Source organism: Castor canadensis, chromosome 2 (assembly GCF_047511655.1).
Source record: "Castor canadensis chromosome 2, mCasCan1.hap1v2, whole genome shotgun sequence".
NCBI classification, from domain to species: Eukaryota; Metazoa; Chordata; class Mammalia; order Rodentia; family Castoridae; genus Castor; species Castor canadensis.
Genome location: NC_133387.1, coordinates 186220012 through 186242627, shown reverse-complemented (window position 1 = coordinate 186242627; position 22616 = coordinate 186220012). Strand labels below are relative to the sequence as shown.

Here is a 22616-nt window from a genome sequence, read left to right as displayed (position 1 = left end):
ATGCATGAGGTCCTGGGTTTGAGCCCTAGCACTGAAAAAAAAAAGTTACTTACAAAAGATCAAGAATCAAATGGCAAAAAAAAGGCCAGGAATCAGGGAGACATTGGTTTTGCCACATCCACCATAGAAGTAGATGAGCAATAGAGCAATTTCTCTGAATTTCTACAAAAAAAAAAAAACCCTCTCTAGAATCCCATACCTAAACTATTAATTAAATGTCAGCTTGCACTACAGACCTTAGAAATATACCTTATAACATTTTTTCCCCCAAAATAACTTTATGACTACATGCTGCACTTCCTTTAAGTCTTCTCTTACATGACATCTTCCCCAATGGTACTTCAGTGCTCCTGAGTGCAAGACCTGTTAAGATCCAAGCAGGAGGGCCTCTTTCTTACCTGGGTCCTAGGTTTTGTAGGGCCCAACATATCATGAACACACACACACTATAAAGAATATCTGCATGCTTTTATCAGTTGAAATCTGGCCCTTTGAGCTGGTGCACAACTTTCTGTAACTGTAAACATCCACTCTGAGGACTAATGAAAATGCATCTCCCCATCTCCTTTCCTGTGTCCTTGGAATATAAGGAAACTGTGTTGGAATGCCAGGAAGGTTTGTGGATTGGGCCACTGCCAACTTCAAAGAGGGATACTGCTTTGGAGTGCAGGCAGGATTTGAGCGGCAGAAATACTTAAGACAAATTAATTAACTTGTCAAATCATTTCTCTCAGATAGCATGAATGCAATAGATTCTTACAGAAGACAGTCACATTTTCTATTGGTACCATACATCCATTTCCTTGCTTCTCTTTGAACTTCAATTTGTGGTTCCAAGGAACCCACAGATTCGATAGATAGTCACAGCAGTTGCAAAGGGAATCTGAAGAATATTTTGTAGTCTGAAATGGCCCATGTTGCTTCTAAGTTTTAATAATGTAGGTCTGAATCAAGGTGATGACAACTAATGGGTCCTCACCTGAACTCTTGTCCCAAAGCTCCACAAATGTTAGAGGCAGACCTATCTCACCCTCTCATCCTTCTCTGTTTGGGTTTTGTTTGGTTTTGTATTTTGGTCTCCTCAGAACTTACCACTTCCTAATATTCCTTCTAACTTTCTTACTCATTATGTTTATTTTTATTATCACACTTTCTCTGCTAGAATATAAGGTCCTCAAAGGGAGGAATCTTGGACTTCATTTGCTGATATGCCTCAAGCACCTATTATACATATAAAAGGTTTTCTTTCTGTAATTCTTTTTTCTTTTCAGTAGTGGGGTTTGAACTTGGGGCCTACACTTTGAGCCACTCCACTAGCCCTTTTATGTGAAGGGCTTTTTCAAGATAAGGTCTCACAAACTATTTGCCCAGTCTGGCTTTGAACTACAATCCTCCTGACCTCTGCCTCCTGAGTAGTTAGGATTTCAGGCGTGAGCCACCAGTGCTGGGCACTTCCTACAATTCTTAATAAGTGTTCAATGAGATTTAATGAATGAATGAATGCCTTCATTCTATATATCTTCTTTCAAGAAGCAATTTGAAGTATGTACACTCCTAAAACCAGAGACCAAAAATGTTGGAGCAGCTATGCTCCCACAACAAGAGACAAATTAAATAACAGGAAGATATAGACTTCAAAAAGTATGGAACCATGTGGGATCAGATGGAAAAGAAGCATAAGCCATACCATACCACAGATGGTAGAGAAAGGGAAGTTCAAAATAGAAAAAGAAAAGCCCAAGATGAAATGCTTTGTCAGTCAAAAAAGCTTTTATTTACTTTAGGCTGTAGTCTTTGCAACTCAGTTGGGACTTGAGGACAATGAAGTTAAGGACATTGAAGGTTTGGGCTGAGGAAGAAAGCCAGGTGTACAAGAGCCCGGAGATCCATAGCTCCAGACAGGAGCAGGTCCAAAGGCTCCAGAGAGATTTCTTGAAGATGATGTTCCTGTCTTAGTCCATTTGAACTGCAGTAACAAAGTACCCTGGACTGGGTGGGAGGCTTATAAACAGCAGAATTTTAGCCCTCACAGTTCTAAAGGCTGGAAGTCTACAATCAGGGTGCCATCATGGCTGGGCATCATGGCTGGGTTCTGGTGAGGGCCCTTCTAGATTACAGCCTGTTAACTTCTCACTATGTCTTCATACGGCAGAAACTAGGCAAAAGAGCTTTCTGGGGTCTGTTTTTTTTTTTTTTTAAAGACACTAATCCCATTTATGAGGGCTCTGTCCTTAAAACCAAATTACTCCCCTAAGGCCCTACCTCATAATCCTATTACCTTCGGGTGAGGGAAAGGGTTTCAACATATGAATTTAAAATTGAGCACAAACATTCAGTCCATAACAGATACTGAATAAATAACTAATACATTTGAGAGGAGATGTATGCAACTGAGGACGTATTTGAGGTTGAATTATTGATAATAACAGGGGAAAATAAACAAGTAAAGTAATTATTAACTCCAGGGAACAACATGTTAGACAGAATAGGAAGAGGAGCCACAAGTACTACATAGCTTATAATCATCAAAATACTGTAAACACAGAATATCAGTGTGGGTGTGCAGTGGGAGAGCAAAGAAAACCAAATCCTCACTTTCCATATGGGGACTCAGAGATTATGCCTGAGCCTTGGGCCCTGGAGAGAAAAAGAGAGGAGAAAGAAAGAGAGAGAGAAGTGTACGATATGTAAATACAAAAAGAATCAGCTAAGAGACTTTTGAGGGTATTTTTTTCTAGAAGGGGAAAAACAGAGAGGTTCTATGGAGACAGATTCAGTTCTTTCCAACACGCCTAGAGGAACAGCTGATTGTCTAAACTGTGGGCATATAAAACTTTGATAAAATAAAACTACATAAAGCACAAATTCCACAAAAGTTGCCTGTACTTATACAGATGTCTAGAGGAAAATGGCTGGAGAGGAGGTCTGTGCATCAAGCTATGGGCAGTGGTTACCTCTGTCACCCAGGGATTCTGAAGAAGGGATGGAGATGGCAGGTGTTCAGGAAGGCAGATGGTGGTCACATTTGCTCCACCTACTTGTATACTGTTTTTATAGGAATAAAAATGCACTCATGTATTATTTGAAAGATTAAACCTCAAAAGATCAAAATACAGGGCTGGGGGAAGAATGTCACTTGGAAGAAGTAACTGTTAAGCTGGGGCCCCTTATCTAGCCTGATAGATTTGGAATATGAGGCAGAGAGGAGGAAAGACACAGAGGGCTCAGTGTAAATAAGAAAATGAAGGTCAGAATCCACCATAGCCTAGAGCTCAGGGTCCAGAAAAAGAATTTCAATCCCGAGCAAAAGGATGGAACTCCTGGGATTGGGAGAGACATGCTGCGTCTGCTCCTCAGACCAGAGTCATAGCCAGTCCCTCACAACTCAATGCAACAGCAAAACTACCAGCAAAAATGTGCCCCACTCACGCCCTCATACCCAGAATGCAGGGTGCATCCGTCCACATGTTGGGTTTTTAAAAACAGGGAAAGTGTCTACTTAGGAATGGACTGTATGGCCTGTTTCCTGCCTTCTGGCCAACCTCACAGATGGGCCACTCTGGCCGGCAGCCATTCAGCGCTGCCCTTGAGCGCTCTCAGCCCTGGCCTGCCCCTGCCAGAGGCCCTGGGGAGCCATAATGCTGAGGACCCCTACAGCGGAACATTGCTCCACTGTGGGGGCAGCTGGCTCCCCCCAGGAGATCATGGGCAGATGTTCCTCCCTCTCCCCTCCACCACCAAGAACAAGAGGAGGGAGCGGAAAGGGAGCTTGTCCCCTGCCAAATAGATCAGGGCCAGTCAGCAGGCCAGCAGAATCCCCGAGAAGCAGTGCCTTTACCAAAGTGAACAATTCCTGCATTGTGGTAGGTTGGGGAAAACCAAAACAAAACAGTGTTTTTGTGGGTTCTGCTTGTTTTTTGCTTGGAATGGGTTGTCTGAGGAAGGAAAAGGGACTGTCAAATCACAAGTTTTAATTTAGCTGTGTATAATTAGGGCCTTGCCGATTTCATTTTTTGGCCCCATCAACCCTAGCTGAGAAATAGTCTACTAATAAATAACTCACTCCTCGGACGCTTAACCATGGGCCATGCTCCATGCTGATACTTCATATCCATCATCTCAGTTAATTGTCACAAGCTTAGGAAGTTGGTGCTATGATCATCCTAATTTTGTCAATGAGGAAATGAGACTTGAATTAAGTAACTAGCCCAAGATGATAAAGAAATCTGAGAGCCAGGATGGAACCACTTGTTCCTGACTTGTAAGTATTATGCTTTACAAGAACCCATAAAATTAGAAGCTGATTTTGAGCTCGACACTTTGTCAATCAAGAGAGCCTGTTTTTACTTTAGGCTGTGATCATTTGTGATCAAGGAGGCCGAGAACAATGAAGGTTGGGGTTGGGGTAGAAAGGGAATAGCCCAGTCCCTTGGGACTGAGGTCTGCTCCAGACTGCTCAGTGGCTGTAAAGCAAACCCATTAGCTGCAAGTCTGTCTTTCACTGGTTTAGCAACCACACTAAACCGGGCCTACCAGGAGCTGGTCTTTAGCCCTAGTAGCTGAGCAAAGGAGGGGCAGGCTGAAGCAATGGGTGGGAGTAATTGGAATGATGGGGTGGGGGGAGGAGAAACTAGAAGGTCATCCAGAGAAGAACAATTGAGCTACCATAACCTTTGAGGATTTTTTGAGTAGGTTAGAGTCAAGATTAAAAAAAAAAAAAATCGCACAGCAACTGTATGCAAAGTGAACTGGAACAAGGAACGATGGGAATTAAAGAAGCAGTTCAAATGGCCATGCAGCCATTCTTCCAAACCTTAAAGGCCTCATGGTTATGAAAATAATGGAAATGACATTTCAAATGATCAAAACAACCTTGCAAAGGAGAGTCCCAGCTCCCACCTCCTTCTAAGAGATGGCCTCTGAACCGCCTTCTGCTGCTTCCTTCTTCGTTCCTTCCATCCTCCTACAGGAGAATTCTCTGTTGACAATGACCATGCTGGGGGCAGAAGGCCAAGGATGATTTCCTTTTCCATGAGGACTGCTTTGCAATTGCCCAGTGCCAGCAATACACACGCAGCTCTGTGTAGAGAGGAGTTTGCATTGAATCTGTTAGAAAGGAAACTCCAAAAACCTCTGTTGGAAATGACAGCTCTTGACAAGATGAAAGGAGGTGTCTTGCTCAGATCTTCACTTAAAACAATCTGGAGTTCCATTAGTATTCATTGAGGAGCTGCAACATGGAAAAGTACAAGCACCATGAATAAAATTAAAACTAGCATTGACTCTCGGCACTGCAGAGGGTGGGAGGGGCTGCCTGGAGCTGGCCGGGCTTCCACAGTCTTGATCCTTAGCAGCCACTCTCGACCCATCCAAGGCATTGCGTGTCCATTTAGTCTGATGATGTGCTGGTGTCAACAACTGTGCTACCACTGTGCCTTTAAGCCAGCCCACACCCACATCTGACTTCCAGGAATGAAGTCAGACACCAGCACCACCCCAGTCATTGTTCCTGACAGTCATTCAAGAGGGACCCCATCCTGGTTGTGCTTCCTTTTGGCAACATGCTGTGTTATGGTTGTTGCTCTGGCTATTGGACTCCATGCTGGTATAGTCTCACTAATTCAAATGTTTCTTTCTTCTTCACAGTCTTTTGTTTGTATGTTTTCCCTCCCCACCTTGATAGTCTATTCTTCCCTAGACCATGGAATGTCCTGGCCTGGTCTTCCCATTGACATCCATCCCCAAATCCAAGGACTGGTATCAAGTGGTAGAGTGCCTACCTAGCAAACATGAGACCCTGAGTTCAAATCCCAGTACTGCAGAAAAAAAAAACCACACAAATCCAGTCCATCTTAAGTTGAGACTTTATACAAGTGGGCAGGGCTCCCTTCCCAGAATTACCCCTTTCACATCCCAGCAGGAGAGATCTGATCAAGTTTTTCTTTCTCCTGCCCCAGCTTCAAGTGTATGATGTCCATCTAAAAGGTGAAGAAGGGAAAAGGAGAGCAGTTCTCTACAAGGTGAAATTACAGTAGGAAAAAGAGTCAGAAAGTCCAACTTGCTTTTTCTTGGCTCCCTTTTGTAATTCCTCCAGGATTAGGATGAAACGGAGGTCTGATGTGTCCTCAGCACTAATTTGCAAGGTCATGTTAGCCCCTAATTGTGCTTGCAGCTGTAGCTAGGGGCTCCAGAAAGTCCCCTGTTCAGGAAAGCATCTCCGTCTGTCGCTGCTGTCCGTATGTTTCCCATTTCCTGGGCTGGCCTGAGCAGCTGTCTCCAATGAGCCCAGACATGACTACTGCTCCAGAGGACAGAGCTGAGCAGGACATTCTGAGTGCAATGTCTACCACACAGCAGGGCTGTGCCCTGTGACTGTTCAGAGCATGGGAGAAAGAAAGCCAGCCCTCACTAGATGGGCCTCATCGAGGGTACTTCTAGTCACTCTTCATACAGCTTTTTGGGTTCCTTTCATGACAAAGGACAAAAATTGCTGCCTCAGAAATGCTCAGAGAAATGCTATTATAGTCACTTCCCCCGGCAAGCTCCCACTCCTGACCTGGCCTGACTCCCCATCCTCTGCTTTATTCCTACGCTAAGCTACCACACTCCCTTCTCCTTATCTTTGCCTCTTTAAGGACCGGCTTGATGCTGATGGTCTGTTCCTCTGTGACTTTGACTCTGGCTCTGCCTTTCAGATAAATATATGTGTGCATCTCTTGGTTTCCCTGAGGCAGAGGCACACAAACCCTTCATGGTGGAATAATGGTGATGCTCCTACAGTGCAGGCCTGGCAGGCCTGGAACAGAGACCCTGAGCTCATGATGACACTCATCGTGAACTTCTCTGTTGCTGTGTTTAGGCATGGAAAGGATGGGATTGGAATTGGTTTCTAAGAAATCGCCGACTCTTCTCCCTATCTTCACTTGGTTAATTTCAGGTGCCCTCCAGGCCTTGCAAAATGATTCAGACCTAGTATGGCACATCCCTGAACTGCATTTAGCAAGCTCACTTCAATGCCCTGTCACCTTCCAGAAGACTTGTTTGGAAAAGTTGGGTGACAGTCACTATAGCAACAGAGGTGAGAACCTTGGTGATAGCAAACCAGTCATAAAGACGAGGCAGATGTCTGTATCTACATTTAGGAGCTCATTCAAATCTTACTACCACCATGAAGCTGTCCTGAACAACAAAAGGAATGGATGCCTCTTTCTTCTGATGAGTGATATAAGTACTTTCCTAATTACGTATTTCCCCCTTGTCTTAGTCCATTTTCTGTTGCTATCACAGAATACCAGAGGCTGAATACTTTTCAAAAAAAAGAAATTTATTTTGCTTACAATTCTGAAGGCTGGGAAGCCCAAGGGAATAATGCCAGCATCTGGAAAAGGCCTTGTGCTGCTCCTTCTCATGGTAGAAAAGCAAAAGTCAAGTGGGAAACTGCAGAAGAGAACCTCACTCTATAACCATCCACTCTGGAGACAACTCACTTGTCTCCAAGAGGAAGGCATTCACCTCTCTTCATGACCTAATTACATTTTAAAGGTCCCACCTTCCAATGCGGCTCTAATGGAACCAAATTTCACCATAAGTCTCAGAAGGAACAAGCCACACTCAAACCACAGGACCTCTGCAATTTAAAGTAACAACCATGGCAAATTCTTCTGTACTGCCTTCTATGTGCTATACTCTACACTATGCACTTCCCAGATGATATTACCCCAGTAATCCCACAACAATCCTTTGAAATGGGATCTAGAAATATCATCCCTACTTGTCTAGGTGGAAAAAAAACTTGAACACAGAGGTAAAGCAACTTGCTTAGAACACAGCACTAGTCAGTGGTGCCTAGATTTGAGGTCTGGAAGTCTTTGGTTCTAGATCTCGCATCGGTACCAGAATAAGATTCCTTCTGTGACCACACGCCTTTGTCCATTTATCATGGGGTGCTTGATTGTTGATCATTTTTGGTGCCTATACTTCATCTTTAAAGTAGATCATAAGATACATGAAGGCCAAGCCATGTTTAATACATCTTTGTATTCCTCATAACATTAGCACTGTTATATTTAGTCTTTCACATATAATTGCTTAATAAATGATTACTGACTAACCTGGTGAAACAAGAAAAGAGATTAATCTAACCAATTTCAGTCTTTTCTATAACTTTTTTTGCCTCCAAGGAATCCCTCTAAGACTATATTTACTCCCCCAAGAGAGGTTATTTTAAAAACCAAATAACTAAGCACTTAAGAAAAATTCATCCTTCCTGATGAACTGATGTTCATGCTGTTAGCCTTTTTATTTCTGCTGAAGGCTATGGTTTTTTCTGTAGAAGTCTTCTTGTACTTAGTCTAAATATTCTGGCACAATTATACCCTCTCTTTGTGACTTGACCCTAAGTATGTTATCCTTGTATTATGAATTCTTTACCCATGTATTTTCTTATAAGCTATCTCACTTTCTTTTAGGATGTGTAAAGGTAGTGTAGACCTGGCATGCCTTAGTTTTCTCATTTGTAAGAGGGGGCTAGCAATAGTCCCTACATTGCAGAGTTAATGCCAGGAAAAAATGAGTCAAAGCAGGAAAAAGAGACTCATATTTAATGGACACTTCAATGTAAGGAAGGAGAATTCAAATATTATTTTAGTGTTCAATAGAACATACCTGTTGGAAAGAATTTATATCTCCAGGCCAGAATTCTCTAGAATTCTTTTCTAAATTCTAGACTTGTATAATCAGCTACCTACTTGCTACATTCACATGTATATCTAACAGACACTTCAAACATGCCCCACACTGAACTCTTTATATTACCATCACAAATTTCTTCCTCCTAGAATCTTCTCCATTCCTGGTAATGGCAACTCCACTCTTTCAGTTACACACACCAAAAACTTAAAATCATCCTGAATTCCTCTTTCTCTAATATCCTGTATGCGATCCTTCAGGAAGTCCTTTGGCTCTACCTTGGACATAGACCAAGAATCCATCCATTTTTCTGCCTTTTCTGCTGTTACCCAAGCCACAGACACCTAGACTATTACAGAAACTTTGTAAATCCCTGTAGTTTGTCAAAGCAGCACCCATACTGATCCTGTCCTGATACAACACAGCTTCTCATTCCACTAATCATAGAAACCAAGCTCTTTTCCATGACCTCCAAAGCTCTGAATAACCTCACCGACAAGTTCCCTGGGACCTCAACTCCTAATATCTTCAACCTCACTTCTTCCCTGCCGTACTCTTCACTATCCTTTCTTGAGAAAGCTAGGTTTATGCTCACCTAAGTGCCCATCTTACTCTCTTCTCTCCAGTTTCCTCAAGGATCTCCCTTATACCTTTAGGGTTCAAAGGTCAACTGCCCACAGGTTCTTCCTTGATCACCCTATTTGAAATTGTAAACACACACACATACACACACCACCACCACCACCACCATCTCCCCTGCCTTATTTTTTTTCTCAAAAGCACTTAGCAACATCTGAAATACTATAAGGAAACTTGATATAGCTTACTGATCAAGCGCACAACCTTGGGCTGATAGCTCAGTGGTAGAGTATTTGCCTAGCACGCATGGGGCCCTCCTACACAACCTCTAGAGCTAAATTACCTGGGCTGAGTCCCAGCTTACTGATCAATAGCTGTGTGACCTTTTGCAAATTACTTTCCCTCCTGGGGCCTCATTTTCCTCATCTTTAAAATGAGTTGGTGCAATGATTAAATGAATGTGTGTGTGTGTGTGTGTGACTCAAAACAATGCCTGACTTGAAGTAAGTACTCTATAAGTGTTAGCTATGACACCTTATTGATTTTATGTCTCTTTCTTTAGAGTACAAGTTTGGCTATGGAAGGAAGTTTTATGAGTTTTGTTCATTGCTTTATCACCAGAACCTGGAAAAAAGGCCTGGCACTTCTTGGGGGCTCAATAAATGTTTGCCAAATGAATGAAGCTAATGCTTGGGAGAAAGGTCAAATACAGAATTAGCAGTCTTTTTTTTTTTTTTTCAGAAGTGGTACTTGAAGCTTTAAAAGTGGTGAAACAGAATAGAAAAAAAAAAGCCAGAGTACCAAGAGAAGTCAAGGTCTGAATTTTAATTTTTTCAATATTGATAGTTATGGAACAAGTAGAAGAGTCAACAAATAAAGCCAAGAAATGGCCAGTCAGCCTGGACAAGACTCAAATAGTGTGTTAGCATAAAAACCCACAGGAAAGAAAATTTTAAGACATTGGGGTAAGCAATAGTGCTGAACCCTACCAAAAAATGGAGCAGTTTGGGGCCTTGACTAGACCCCTGGATTTGGTGTGCAAAAAAGCACTGGCTATTTTCAAAAGAGAAAATTTAGTAGCAAGATAGGAAGGAAGCCAAGACCAAAATCTATCGAGGAGAAATAGCAAATTAGGAAGTAGAAGTAACAACTATTGACTATTCTTGAAGTTTAGCAGTGAAAGCAAATGGAAACAAATAGAAAAGGAAAGATGTCAAAATATAATGACTCTTCTCATTTCATTCTTCGTAGAAGCCAAAGTCTATACTAGGTCTTTTCACGTACAAGATCATTACATTATAACTTATTAGTTATTTATATATATAATACACTTATTGATCACTACTTACATAGTAAGTGTTTTTACATGTAGAAATCAATCTCTCTTTCTCTTGGTGTGTCTCATTTTACACAGTGAGAGATTCTTTTAGAATAGGTACAATTTGAGTATCTGTGTGCATAACTGGTTCCCAAACAATATTAGCAGATAACTTTCATAAACTCTTCTTTCCTTTTCAAAGCCTCTTTGCAGACTGAACCCATTAAATGACTAGGGGAAAACAAGAAAAAGACTACTCTAAATCACAGGCTTGAAAGGATATGCATTCCAGCCTAACCTACATGGGTACTAATTAATGTTCTAAATTCTTTGAAGTCAACCGAAACAAGTAGGTCTGTAGTTTCGGTTCATCTTTGTTGTTATCTGTCCTGTGCTCCAGTAATCACAACAGAGTTAAGAAGCAAATGCTTCTTACCAGCATGCACTAGAGGGGTGGTGTGTGACACAGCAGGCCTCTTGGGCTACCTTTAATGGGCTTCAGAGAAATAGGAGAATATAGAAGCCAAACCCTGGAGGGCCTCTGGCCCACACAGAGGCCAGAGGAGTGTGCCAGCTTCCTGGAGTTGTGCTTGGAGTTAAATCCATAATACTCACAACCAGGTTGTAAATTTCAGGCCATAGTTCATTAACTCCAGAAGTTCAAAATGATACCCCCTGCTCGCCCAGTCAATGCAGCTGAGAGTTTTCCCGGCGTGTGATGATCCATCAACAATTGGATTCCAATATCTTTTGCTTTATTAATAGAGTCACACGGACCCCTCCTATGGAGCTGGGTAAGGTTTCTGCCTCCATGCCTGTGTGGCTGGGCTGCATTTGTGCTGGGCTGCAGTTTGAGTTTCAATCTATAGGCAGACCCCAGGTATACTTTATCCTGACCTCTGCCAGCCCACAATCCAGTTTGACCAATGTTAGCATCAAAATGTTTTTTTTTCAGGGCTTGTTTAGCTTTAACAGGATGTTTCTAGTACTGATTCAGAGCAGTGCATATCTTACAAAAATCCTTATGCAATTTATGGCCATACCACTCTGGATGTGCCCTATCTTGTCTGATCTCAGAAGCAAAGCCAGGTTAGCTTGGTTAAGAAAACCTTATGCAGCTTCAGGAATCTGTGTTGTCTTAAAATTCATACTTGTGGTTTAGTTCACTTTTAACACAAGAGTTATCTACAGTGCAAGACACAAATCTCTCCCAACTTACTGGGCCCCTTGGAAGTCATGTCCCCCACACATGTTGACCAAGCATTTGTCATCCTCCATAATGGAACCAGGGCAAATCTTGCAAAAACACGTCCACAAGAGCCACAGTCAAAAAGCAATCCTGGACCCAGAGTTTTTCAGGTTGAGCTGATCTAGAACAGCACATAGCATGAGAAGCCAGAGGTATAAGTATAATCTGTGCTCCAGAAACAGTGGTAACTATTGAAAGAGAAACCCAAATTCCAACACTAAGTCAATTCAAGGACAAGCTTGGAGTTGAAAACAAAGTCAAGGAGCAGACTGTCCAGGTAGCAAAGAGTCAGGGTAGCAGTATGGCAGTAGATTATAAGATGCCTTTGATTGAGGGATACTGTCTCAGCCTGACTTTCAGGCACTGGGTGGAGGCAGACAGAATCCTGAGGCTCTCCTCTTCCCTCCCCCAAAGCTCCTTCTTATACCAGCTGACAGCACTTGAAATAATAAAGGTCTGTAATACAAACAGGAGGGCACTACTGCCTCCATTTTCAAAACCATTGTGAAATTCAAATGAGGCTCTTTTCCTTAGCAACCCATACCACTGGGAATTTTTTTTTTTTAGGCTTCCAACGTCTCTTGCCTTCTAAGCCACTGAAACAACATATATTGTGGGTCCCATAAACCACCATTGCCCAAAAGCAGTCGTAACATTTTCTGCCTCCTGTTAATAAATTGTTCTTCTCTTTGCACAGCAGAGAAAAGATGAAGATGAAATTGGGGGGAATTATTTCCCATGTATTGTTTCTCTAACAATAGCAATCCCTGCTCCTGAGAACTCTATTTTGCTTAATATGTTCTTTCTGCAAAGTGGTAAAATGTGACAGTGTAATAACCCAAAAAAGCAGCATGAAGGGCCTGATTCCTCAAAGTGTCCACTGAGAAAACACACAAGTGTTTCCATCAAGAAGGAATTGTGTATAGCGGGAGAAGGTAAGTGCACAAAATAAGGGTCTACAATAAAGTGGGGTCCAGGCGTCAAGGATTAAATGTTTGGATTCTTTGCTTCACAATAGAAGCATTTGCAGGAAGAATGGGTCTCCATTTCTTTTCTTAATGGGGATATCACACACAAGGCAAGTGCATGTCTCCTTCAGGATAAAAGGAAAATTGGCTGGTTTAAACATTTTAAAAAAGTGCCTGGCCAACAAAAACAGCAATAATACTGAGCAAAATCAGAATAGATTTCAAAGACAGTGGGCCTTGGAGCTAGGTATTGGGAAGAACTTCCAGATATCATGAGTATGAACCCTGAAACATGGCCAATGGGTATTTTGGAGATGGACATTTAAAAGTGACTTTCTAAGTCAGCTCAAAAATCAGCCTGCATCAGTCTGAAGGAATGGACTACATCTTCATATCTGTATCCTCTGGAAGATGCTTTCTTTCCTTGACTCTTATTGTTCCCTCTTTTCTAGTTCCTTACTCCCCCAGGAGTGAGAGGCCACAAACCAAAGTGACCAGAGGGTGATATGCCATGAGAGAAGAGTAGAATAGCAGTATGAAGGGGGCAGGGGAGGATCACAAGCAGATGGAAGTATGCATCACATCCTAAGTGGTAAACACAGCAGGTGGAGGCAGACACAGAATGGAAAGGTTCAGGTTGGGCCAAGGGAATCAAGGCTACAAAGAACCTCTATGTCAGGCAAGGTTGTGACAGATGTTCAGAATGTTGTGTCCTGAACACAGGGGTCTCAGTTTATGACAGCCTCAATTCTGCCTCTCTTCACCTGGACTCTGTAGCTCCTCTCACCTCTCCAACAAGTAAGTTCCATTTCTCTGCCCTTGGACTTTGGGTTTGGCCATGTGACTTGCTCTTGACCAGCAGAATGGCAACCAGCATAACATCTAAGGACATATTCTCCACACCTCAACCATTGTCTTGACTATAATAGGCACAGATGAGTCCAAGGAAAGGGCTGAAAGACACAAGGAACAGAGAGAATACATCCCAGCAGATCCCTGCCTAAATCATCCTATACCCAGCTAGCTCAGCCATGGCAACCAGCCACATGACAACAATGGAATTATCCAGATGAATTCAGCCAACCCTCAATGGACCATGAGATCAGCCAGAATGCAAGCTTGTTGTTTGTAAGAGTGAGTTTGGGGATGGTCTGTTATATAGCACTTTGTGGCAATAGCTAACTGATACAGCTGTCCAACTGAGGGAGATGAATAGAGATTAAAATCTAACCTGTATTTTACTGCACAGCCTGTCTTGGAGAACAAAGGTCCCAAGCAGATTGGTGGAAATCCATTTAAAAATCAGAACTGTCCACTCCTCCCATTTCTCCTTCCCATCCCCCAACCCTCCTTGCTTCCTTGGCCTCCTCAGTCATCCTGAAATCCATGTTCTGCTTTCCAGTCTCATTTTTACTAATGTTCTAGATTTCCTTTTGTATCTTTGTCCTTCTAAAGCTCTCTCCGTGTTGATCACCAGCCTCCCTCCCTTTACTTTCGTGCTCAAGACCAGTGGTGCAATTAGTTAGTATTGTGCTAAATAACACCTCCCCCCCACCCCTGGACCCTGCTCCCAAAGCTCACCAGGAGCATCACAAGGCTATGCAAGCTTTGCACAGGTTGACTCCCTGCTACTTTGCTGGGGTTCCTTCATCCAGCAGACATGAGTCAACCACGTTACATGGGCAAAACAGGGTGTATATGGCAAGTGGGGAAATGCCTCCAAAACTCCCCTTACCACCTAGGGAGGTGGGAATACAACTATGTGGAATAGAAAGTACTTAGTGTCTATATTAGTGAGGGTCCTGCAAGAGAAACAGAACCAATAGAATAATACAGAGACATGTATACTAGGAATTTTATTATAGAAATTGGCTCACATGATTATGGAAAGTGAGACATCCCACGATCTTCCATCTGCAAGCTAAACAACCAGGGAAGCCAGGGAAAGCAATTCAGTATAAGAATGAAGGCCTGAGCACCAGGGAAGGCCACTGATCTAAGTCTGGAGTCCAAAGTCCTGAGAATTAGGAACTCTGAGATCCAAGGACAGGAGATGACAGTTATTCCAGCTCAAGAAGAGAGAAATTCTTCTATTCAGACCCTCAAAGAATTGGATGATACTCTCCCGTACTAGCAAACGGCATCTTCTTTTCTCTGTCTACCAATTCAAATGCTCATCTCTTCTAGAAACACCTTCCCAGACACACCCAGGAATAATGTTTGACCTGCTATCTGTACATCCATAGCCCAGTCAGGTTGACAGATAAAGGAATGCCATCAATGAGCTGCAGATAAAGTGCTGTTGGTGATATGAAGAGAAGTTTACTTTGGGCTGAGGGTCTCAGGGGAAGTTTCAAAGAAAAGGTGACTTTGAAGCAGGTCTTGAAGGATAGAAAGGTTTTGCAGGTGCAGGGAGCCAGAGGGGGCAGTGAAGCCCTTCAGGTAGAGGAGGCAGGAGAAGAAAAGGTGGCGAATCCTTCCTCAAAGTTATGAAAACACGTAGAGCTGCAAGAGCTATTTGGCATGGGTCCATATGCAGCGTCGGCACGTGAGGATGGGGAATCTCCTCCCGAAACCTAATTTGTCAACACCCTGGGCTCAGAGGAGAAAAACAGAAGCCAGAGACTCGTTAGCTTTGAACATCCACAGTCCCTTGCATCCGAGTGGCTGCTGCGACTCCGGCACGGCCTGTGTAAATAGCACCGGATGGGATTGTAGCTAATAGGGTTATTAATACCTGTCACATCCCAGGATGGCAGAATAATGTGGAGGTTTTCTACTATAGATTAAAACCAACCAACAGGGAATTTTCTGAGTCTGGCAGCCACAGCTTTCTCTTCAGACAACTTTTCCTCCAGCCATGCAGACGGGGTAAGTAATTGTCCCGGGGAAAGGTTTGTCACCATGGTAAATGCAAAAGCAGGAACAAACCTGCCTCCCTTAGCCTCAGGCAAGAACATGGGTATTTGAAATTCACAGATAATCCCCAAACCTCCCTGTGGCCTGCTGCTTTGACCTCTTTCCTGGCCCAGGCAGTCACCCCAAAGAAAAGCCACCTTTACTTGGGCTTTATGCTTTCCTCTCCTGGGTAGAAAGAAAGAGGAGGCAGAGCCAAAGAGAGACAGGGACAAATGCAGGACTTAGATGTTCTGCAGGTTCCTGAGTCCTGGGCAGCAGCTAGGGTCAGGCATCTCCAGAGTAGAAAACAACCCCCAACCTAGGCCTATAGTGTGGTCCTACCTCTTCCCTTTCACAGGGGTGCCCAGGAGCCCTGAAGACAGGGCTCCAGAAGCAAATCTGGCAAGGAGTGCAGCCCTGCTGGAGAGCTGCCCTTCCTCACCTTGTTGAACTTCCACAGGAAACACTCCAGGTCAGAGCATAGCTCCCTTTTATCTTTGTGCCCTGGACCAAAAGGCTCAAAAGGTGTCAGCAGAGAATGCACATAGCTTTATCTTGCTCCTCTTCCAGGCCTATTCACTACTCTTTTCCAAAGTTCACCAGTGGGAGGCTATAAATGTCTCCATGGGGTGTTAGCCAGGGATAAGAAACACACACCACCTTTCAAAAGCTCTCTGCAGTGTGCTTACCCTAACAGGATCCACCCATCAAGTGCTCTAGTTGAGCCCTGGGGTAGATCACAGACACCCAACAGATCAAGAGAAACAGATTGAAATATGGAAGTCATGGTGCCCTCTTTTGGTGAGACCCTGCACCATGAAAACTTTGGTTCCAGGTCCCTGGAGAAGTTTTGGCCCATGGTCCCTTTGGAGATGAATGCTTGGTTCTACCTTTATTTTGGGGTCCTTCCTTCCCCTCTTTATATGTGACTACTCCTGGAAGTCAAATTCTTCTCTCTTAGATCCCTGCTATTAATGACTGAATCATACACCCCTCCAAGATTTATAGTTAAAGCCTTAACCCCAAATGTGACTACATTTGGAGGTAGGGCATTTAAGGAAGCAAGTAAGATTAAGTGAAGTCATAGGGTGAGTCCCTAACCCAACAGGACTGATGGCCGTATAAGAAGAGGAAGAGACACCAGAGATGTGTGTGCACAGAGGAAAGGCCACGCGATGAGAGTGGCTAGGGAGATCTGAACGTTTGTGCCGCTCCAAAGTTCACATTGACACTTAATCCCTGTGGTGGTGGTGGTATTAAGAGGTAGGGCCTTTACAAGGTGGTGAAATATTGAGGGCTCCACCCACATGAATGGGATTAGAGCCCTTTAATTTTAAATTTTTTATTTGCACACCCATGTTTATTGTGGCAATATTCACAATAACTAAGATATGGAATCAGCCCAAGTTCCCCAAAACGGGTGAATAGATAAAGAAAATTAAATATATATATATATACACACACACACACACACAATGGAGTATTATTCAGCCATAAGGAAGAATTAAATTGTGTCCTGTATAGCAAAAGTAGGTGGAACTGGAAGACATGATGGTAAGTGAAAGACACCAGACACAGAAAAACAAGAACCACATGTTCTGTCTTACATGTCAAAACTTAAAAAGTTGACCTAAAAGTAGAATGATGATTGTTAGAGATTGGGAAGGGTGTAGAAGGATGGGTTTGATCAGTGCATGCTGAATGCAATTAGCGCCCTCTTAAAGGAGACTTGCGTGAACAATCTCGCCCACCTTCTGCCATGTGAGGATACCTCAAAAAGGTGTCATCTTTGAAGCAGAGAACCAGACTTTGCTGGAGACCAAATCTGCTGGCACCTTGATTTTCAACTGCTCGGCATCCGAAACTGCAAATAATAAATTATATTAGTTATAAATTATGTAATTGAAAAGTATTTCATTTTAGCAGCACTAACAGACTGAGATAGCAGCTACCCATTTACAAGCGAGGAAAAGGCCTCACTAGAAAACAACCCTGCCAGCACCTTAATCTTGGACTTCCAGCCTCCCAAACTGTGATAAAATTAATTTCTGTTGATTAAACCCCCCAGTCAGTGGTATTCTATCATGGCAGACTAATATACCTGCTTCACCTTTTCTATCCCTGGGTACCCCGGTATCTGAGAAGAAGAAGATGCGTCATTCTGATTCTATTAACCCACTCAAATTAGAGTGATTTCAAGGCAGTGTCTCCTAGTGGTTAAAGAAAGGAGCTGGGCCCGTGGGAAGGCTGATTTTTCTCTCCAGGTCCAAGGTTTTCATCTGTCAAATGGGAGGATAATTGTGCCTTTGCCATGAGATTGCAGTAAATAAAATTAAATAATATCCCAGAGTAAGCACTAAATAAAATGCTATGTCATGATGATGATTATTTTATTGGCTCTGCCATAAATATACAATCTGACCTTGGGCCTGCTTTCTCCATGTGTAAGTAATGAGGACAGATGCTTCCTGTCTTCCAAGCAAGGTGAAAGTTTGAAAGGAAGGAAAGATAAGGAAGAGGCAAAGGAGAAATATGCTTCACAAATCTGAGCTAGTTTCTGTTGCTGCTAATCTCACAACAGTGTGGCTTCTGTAATACTGTCCTATATAAACTTTCCCCAAGATTCCCGGTACTCTGCATCTCCTTCCTGTGACAGGCTCACGGGGGTGGTCAGGTGGAGCTCTGATGGCTCCTGTTGTCTGTATCAGCAGCCATTTGTACTCACTGTCTCCCAAGCTGACCTGCACCATCCACCTCAGCAGCAAAAATAGTAGTGGAGGGGTAACAAAGCTGAGTGCTCTAGTTTGGATCACGAATGTCCCCTGAAGACCCATGTGTTGAAGGCTTAGTCCCCACGCTGGGGTTACTGGAAGGGAGTTGGACCCTTTAAGAGGTGGAGCCTGAGAGAAGGACGTTATATCATTGACAGGCATGCCCTCAAAGAGAAGAGGGTATTACAAGCATCTAGACGCTCCTCTATCTCAATTTGCTTCCTGGCCACCACAGAGTGGGAAGTTTCTTCTGTCACATAGTCCCACCATGATGTTCTGCCTTACCAAGGCCTGAAAACAATGGGGTCAAATGACCATGGACTGAACCCTCTGAACCCGGAGCCCAAAATAAAGCTTTCCTCCTCAAAATTTGACTATTTTGGGTATTTTGTCACAGTGATAGAAAGAGGCCTAATTCTTTCACCTTCCCACCCCCACGCTTGGTTCTGTACCAGTAGGAGGGCACAGTCTTCTTGCCTCTCTGCTTCTGAAGATATAGGATAAATGTGGTGGCATCAGGGAACAGTGGAGAGAATACAAGGTACCCAGAGAACACAGCTATGATCCAAATGCCAGCCACATTGTTGGGAAGTGAGTGACAAGCCTGCTGTCTGTATCCCCCACCTCTCACATAGTGTGTGGGGTCCTGCCTCAGCAGGGCTCAGCAAAAGACAACGCCCAGCAGCTGGCCATCTGTAGCCCAGCCTCCTCTCAGCCTCCTTTCCTGAAAGTCCTGCCCATCCCAGCAGCCAAGGCATCATGCCAACCCCAGCCCAGCAGGCCAGGGCTTCCCAGATATTTCCAGATGACTCACTTGACTGGTGGAACAGTTCAGAAAATGAATTCTTCTGGGGTCCCTGAAACCCCAGAAGGAGTGACACCTGGGTTGGCTTGGTCTCCAGCAGCCAGTGATATTCCCTACCCATCAACCAGAAACTGGGGTGGTGGGGGATGGGGGGCAGGGCAAAGGAAAGCAGGGACATACAGGAGAGGAGAGTAAGAGCAACTTGGCATGTACTCGTGGTGGGGGCGGGCAGCTCACCATAAAAGGACTCCCCAAGTCCCTCCTTCCCTTTCCCTCTCCTCTAAAAACAAAAAAAGTGAGAAGCACAATAAAATCAGCAGGTGACATTGATAGTAATCCCAGGACTCTCACACATGGAACAATTTGAAGAGCTGGTAAAGAAGCACACATGAGAAGTGTTATTTCTGAGTGGGGACAAAGAACTCAATACTGCCAAGATGAGCGAGCCCCCCCCCCCACCCCACACTGCCCTCCACCCTCTCGGCTGTTTACAGTAAAACTTCATCACAAGATGCTATTAAGCTTGGCAGTTACTGTAAATGCTGCTGTCGCTGTTGACTTCCACAGCCCCAGGACATTTTATCCAAGACAGAGTGGCTTCAACAGAGAGACCCAAACTGCCACTTGCTTCTGTTCAGAAAGTAGAAGGTGCCCTAGAGAGAGATATTAGCCATTCTTGGTCTGGAGAATGTCAGCTCCCTCCCCGCACTCTGTGGGCTGTAAGGACAATAATGAAGTCAGCAGGACTGGTGGGATAGATTCCAGAACAAAATGAAAAGCAGTTTGGCCATTATGAGGAAGGCTAGAGAGCATCGTCCAACCTCTTCTATCTGTCTTCTCAGCCACCTTGATGGAGGGAGAGAAATAGCCTGTTCTGGGATCTATAAATGAAAACTGGGCCAGTGTGAATTATTTGGGGTAGGGAAGCTATAAGATCTGTACTTGCCTGAACAATTGTGACAAAACACAAGGACATACCTGAAGTTGTCAGCCACCTCCACCATTTTCTCTTCACTTCCCCAAAACTACAACCTCTGGATATAAGCCACTGAGGGACTTGTTTAAAATTCTCTGTGATTAATTCATGGCATTTATCTTACTTTCATCTGAATTTTAGAGGGGAGGAAAGCTTCGGTGCCTTGCTCAACATTTTGAAGCAAAGCTTTATCCATCTCCTCATCTCTGGTGTCTGATGCTGAGTCTGACACAGAGACATGTTCACTAGCCACTGGCTGAGTGGATGTTGCTTGTCACAAGTATGAAGGAGATGTAGAAAAAGCAGTAGGTTTTTGTTTTATTTTGGTGAGACTGGGGTTTAAACTCAGGGCCTCACTTTTGCAAAGCAGGCACTCACAAAGCAGAAGCTCTACCACTTGAGCCACACTTCCAGTCCATTTTGGTCTGGTTATTTTGGGGGTTTTTTGTTGTTGTTGTTGTTTATTTGCTTGTTTTTTCTATTTTCCTCTTTTTTCTTTTTATTAACATAAATTAATTTGACAAAGAGGTTTTATTGTGATGTTTACATACATGTACACAATGCACTTTGATTAAATTAACACCATTTATTACTTTTTCTTAATCCTGTTCTTTCTTCCCCCTGCTCTTTTAACAGTTTTAGTGGGTTTCATTGTGCAAATCTCATACACGTATATAATGTGCATCAGTAACATTCACCCCCAATCCTCTCTTACTGATTCTCTCCACCACCAAATTGTCCTCCTGGTCTAGTTATTTTGAAGATGGAGTCTCATGAGATATTTGCCCCAGCTGGTCTCGAACCTCAATCCTCCCAATTTCAGCCTCCCAAGTAACTAAGATTACAGGCGTAAGAGCAGTGGGTTTTATAATGAGAAAACCTGGGGTCAAATCTTGTCTCCATCATTTGCTAGCTATATAACTTTGAAGCTTTTCATTTCTCAGAGACCTAATTTCCTCTTCTGTAATTTGGAGATAATGCCTATATTATGAGGCCATTGGGCAGATTAAATGAAATAAAGATGTTTAAGTGCTTATCACATTGTCTCACACATCAATAAATCTTGTTGAATCTGAATCTAAGGGATCAAATATTGACCTCACCAAGCCCCGTAGAGGAATGCCCACACCTCTGAATTGGGCACAGTCAGCAACAGGGATTACCTGCTACAAATCCAGGGTGAGTCACAGATTCCTCCCAGCACCTCTGAGCCTCTGCTCTCTCCTTCCTTCCTCCCACTCCCCAACTGATGTATGCTCAAGGAAAGCTAACGAATTTTAATATCATCCTAAGTCAAACATCATTATGAAAGTAAACCTGCTGGAAAAAAATCATATAATGCATCCCAAGGCCAAATGTAAATGGCTTTTAGATTTTCCATTATTTTAGGTTAACTGTGCCCAGGAGAGACTGGGAAGATAACCTAAATGCATACAGATAATCAAGAACTGATTACACTCTGGATGGTTTGCTTTTTCTAGATTCTAAAACAAACGTCCCCAGCTTGACTTCAAAGAGAATCTACCACACATATTCCAAAGGGCTATGGTTACTCAGGTTAGGGATCATAAGAAACCAAACTCCTCAGTGTGGAGAGGATTGTGACCACTACTGGCTACTCGAGCAGTGGAAAGGACTTGGTGTTCTGGAAGCTTCCAAATGCAATAATTTGCCTAGCTCTTTAAATTTACATACTCCATATGTAGACTTCCTCTAACCTAATCTCAGAAGATCAACCCCAACTCTAAACAGGGTAAACATTATCTAGGATATCTCTTTCTCAGTGAGCTGGTCTCTCCCTTTCTTGTACCACCTACTTTTACTCTGTGTGTCAAGTCACTGAATAATTGTCTCACCCATTGCTGAGTAGTTCTAGAGAGCAAGTTTCCTGTCTGATACTCCAACAGTGGTGGTGTTCTTATTAGCTGAGCCATAATCACAAGAGCACTCTCCTGCATGCATATGGCCTGCTACCACTAATACTTCATTCTGAACCTCTGCAGGTTGTTAGCCAGGTGTGGAAATAAACACCCCAGATCTAATGCTCAGCTTTGCTCTTGGTTACTGCTACTCAGTTTCAACAAGATCAGAGATTTTTGTACAGTTCCTTTATTGACATATCCCATGTGACTATGATATCAGAATAGTACGTGGTACAAAGCAGCTGTTCCATAAGTACACACTGTCTTGCCTCTTTCCCCAATCTCTAGTTTCTCCCTACCTTAGGACAAAGGTTCTGTGTTTCCATCTTGAGCATCCAATTTCTGGCTTTTTTCTGAAAGAGAGTGGAAAGTTTGAGGACTTCACAGGTAGATCTAGATTCAGACCTCAGCTATGCCACCTTTAAGTAATGTCTATCTGAGC

General features: G+C 43.3%; 2 long non-coding RNA genes across 2 annotated transcripts in view; both read right to left on the bottom strand.

Annotated features, from left to right (window-relative positions):
• LOC141417962 (uncharacterized) overlaps positions 1-17567 on the bottom strand; it is a 30607-nt gene extending 13040 nt beyond the window's left edge. Inside the window, exon 1 of the long non-coding RNA XR_012442561.1 lies at positions 17452-17567. This is a non-coding gene — a long non-coding RNA (uncharacterized lncRNA). The remainder of the gene's footprint in view (positions 1-17451) is intronic.
• A 3677-nt stretch (positions 17568-21244) lies between these two features.
• The window catches only part of LOC141417961 (uncharacterized), a 32027-nt gene continuing 30655 nt past the window's right edge, over positions 21245-22616 (bottom strand). The window contains exon 3 of the long non-coding RNA XR_012442560.1: positions 21245-22527. This is a non-coding gene — a long non-coding RNA (uncharacterized lncRNA). The remainder of the gene's footprint in view (positions 22528-22616) is intronic.